This window comes from Rhea americana, unplaced genomic scaffold (genome assembly GCF_003343005.1).
Source record: "Rhea americana isolate MKP2758 unplaced genomic scaffold, rheAme1 scaffold_72, whole genome shotgun sequence".
Lineage (NCBI taxonomy): Eukaryota > Metazoa > Chordata > Aves > Rheiformes > Rheidae > Rhea > Rhea americana.
Window position 1 is genome coordinate 253,717 of NW_028186890.1, and position 3,711 is coordinate 257,427.

A 3,711-nucleotide genomic window follows, 5' to 3' on the forward strand; every position below is an offset into this window, starting at 1 on the left:
TCTGTATATTCCAATCACCTCTCCATAATACCATTTTTTAAAACAAGAGCTATTATAGATGCAATATTGCATGTGTTTCCATAGAAAAAGAAACATACTAGTTGTTACTGTTACAGTTATGGTTCTTAAATCATCTATTTCCCCAAAGCCTATGTATCTGTAAGCCTTCTCCTTTTTGCTTAGATCCAGCCTGGTTATACGTGGAGAACAGATCAGTGAAGAACTTCTTTTCTTGCCTCGTATACAAAGTGTCCTTTGAGTTAGGGTATGGATTTTATCAATTACAGTTTGAAGTTTTCGTATTCTAATACTACTTAGGCCCATTATAGAAATGAACATGAGGAATGAAGTATAGGTTTGAGCAGTCACACTCTTATTTGGACAAACCACCATTGATGTTGAATTCTCTTAATATAGCTCTTCACACAGAGGCTGTGTGTCACTTTGAATAATTGCATATCTAGAAATTCAGTTTTTAGCACAGATATACATTTGAAGAAATTCCAACGAACCCAAGGCAGACAGAAATAAAATTGGTCATTTAGAAAACAGAACTAAACAGATTAAAGGAATAATAAGATTCATAATTCCAGTTGCATGGAGATTTGAACTGTTCCTGATTTCTGAGAATGTAATGATTTTATTTCAAAGCCCTACCTTCGTTGCCTTGCTGCACCAAAAATTACTAGGGTATCCTGGAGAGTGCTGGATGAAGAAGAGTTGAATTTTCCCTTCACCTCTGTACCACATAGGAAGGCTAGTAGAGATATATTGAATTTTTACTCAAAATAAGTATTAAAAAAAAAAAARTAATTATTCAGGCAGCAGCAACACTAACAGCTGAACCAGCTGATTCTCTTGTTATTCTGCAAACAAGCATTTCTGTTAATCAGCTTCCATTAATAAACTTGTCTTTAAAGCTGGCACACTGTACAAAAAAAAAAAAAMCTCAAATGTTCTGATGTTATCCTTAATTATGTCAAGGCTTTTGCCCATGTTCTAGAAGGTATTTGTTTTTCTTGGAGTTTCCTGAAAGGGAAATGTTAGGCTTTCGTTTTATTTTTTACTGTCTGCCCATTTTACTTTCTGCATTTCAGTGCTACATATCTAGTGTCTAAGGGTTTGGTTAGATAAACCACTACCAAAATTCACATGTAGTCTAGCTCCATGGTTCATGCATCTGAAATAAGCCTCGTATGACGTCTCTGATTTTATGGTCCTCATTTGAATCCAAAACACAAAGAAATATAGGAGTAGCTGTGGCTGTGGAAAGGGAAGAGAAGCCTATGCAAAAACTTGGAAAATGTACAGATTATATTTATTCTTGTTAATTTTAAAAAATGTGGTGTGGTTTTTGTTGTTTCCCCATTAATCTCTTTACTCATCAATTCATGTTTTCCTTTGTCCTTCACTCAGCAAAAGTTTTATAAGACCCTTACTGTTCCTAGTTTTTGTATTTATGAAAAGGTAAGGAAATTTGTTCTATTTGGATCACAAAATGGTACAATTGCTTCATACACATGTATCAGTCAGGGCTTTAGTGTTCCAAGGCAAAGCATTGAAGTCCTTTCTACACATAGGGCTGCTAAATACATGTTTTAACTTGGTTCTAAACCCATAAAATGGCTGTTCACATGCATGAGTATCTGTGGTCTAAGAATGGAGTTATTTTTTTTAATGTAAAAATGAGAGCTGCACAGCCAAGATGAGTACCTTGTGTGCTAGGCACTGCACAGATGCTTGGTAAGTGTTCAGAGAATTTACCATTCAATACTGGTATTTCTTTAAGGATCATGTATTTCAATTCAAGGCTTATCATCTGAATATATACACTTTTAATTCACACAGCTCTTTTAACTCAGGAATCCAGAAGTTGGCCCCTGCTGAAATATGTTTCACTGGACCACTGCTTTGGTGTTAAAATGGGATTGAGTTTAAGAAACTCAGATTTGAAAGAGCCCAACAAGTCTGCACTGAAACTTGAACATCTTTTTTTTAATGCTCTAGGGAGAGATTAATTCTGCTCAATTGCATTTGATTCACCTGCAACATAAAGGGAGCTGCAGATACTTTAATAGCTGGAATTGAAAGGTTGTTGAGTCACCATTATATCACTGTAGTCTTTGTTCACTTGCTATTTTGCAGCTACTTTTGCCATTATTCAGTGAGTTGCCTCAGAAATGTGATAGTGGTAGTGCGAGATTTTTATTTCCCTGGCAGTAGGAGAAGCAGAGTGGTAATCCAAATCATTACTGCTGGCGCCAGGGAGTTTGACACTTAAAGGGAAGGTTGCACAGTAGAGTTTGTTGTAGTAAGTAACTGTCTCCAAGTGGTATGGAAGGATATGCCAGTGTAGCACATGAAGCTTCCTATACTTTTGGATCAGACTTTAGAGGACTTCCGTGAAACACGCCTTGTCTGGGACTGGGGACCTTGGATACTGCCAGAATATAGTTAATAACTCAGTAAATACCTTGCTGGATTTTTTGCATGTCAGCTGTAAAAATGAACTAGGTTTCCTTACATGCAGGCTATAACTCCTTAGTAGCAGCAGGTTAAATTGTGGTGTTCTACGGGTTTCTCAGAGGTTATGTTATGCTGGAACAAAAATGACTTAATGCATCCTGAAGTACCTTGTACAATGGTTCACAGCGTGAAGTGCTCAGAGCAAACAGAATCGGCTCTTACTACCTTTATTTTACTACATCTGGATAGAAATTTTAGGGGCATAGGTTTTGGATCGTGAATGGCTTTACCATGGAGGCCGTAAGATTTGCATGGGCAGTGATCTCATCAGCCATTCCAGTAAAATCTGGTACAGTGCACTTAGGTCCTTATTCCTGCCACAGCATAAAAAGGCAACTAAAAAAATTGAGAGGAGTTTCCTGGTCTGACTGAAAGATTGAGAAATGAACAAGGTGATGCAGGGCATTCGGTTGAGACATATGGCCAGGAAATGTTGATCCTTCATTCTGCACTGTTCAGTGTCTGTAAAGAGAGGAGGAAATTGGAGTGACTGAGTGCTGCGCAAGGTCTTTAAATTACCCTTGTAGCTATAGAGGACCACAGCAACCCTGTTACACTGTGATCTCAGAAGAAACTTCAAGGTAATTGGTCACTATTCAAATGAGTCAAAGTGGTTTTTTTTAAAAAAAAAAAAAAAAAAAAGCAACCATTCTGATCTAGGAGCTTATAATTAGTTTAATTATTTCATCATCATGTTTCATTTCACTTTGTGCAACTGCAAATGCTTAAACCAGGCACAAAGTATGTTGCACTAGGTCAGATGGACCTATTTCTATTCCTTGTTTGTAACAAAATTAAAATCAGCAGGCTTGTAAAGGAGCTGGCCTGCTCTTTCCAAAGCCAAAGGAGCAAGTCTGTACATGCTTAAAATCTAAGCACTGGAGTAATCAGTGTCTTACTAGCTGGTGAGTGATGTGTTGGGAATTGATGTTTGGATTTTCTTATGCTGCACATGGCCTTTGATCAGGTGGTAAATACATTCTGATATGGTGTCTGCTTTCCTGCATATGCAATTCAGGGTGCACAGAATGACTCCTTATTACTCTTTTAGTGTCAAAGAAACTGATTTTTTAAATGGTAGAGATATTTTATGAGAAGGAGATTCTCTTGTATTTTTGTTTTCCATTCAAATAAGTCTGTCACTGTGATGCTGACTCCTCCCTTCTTTTCTTTTTTCTTTTCTTT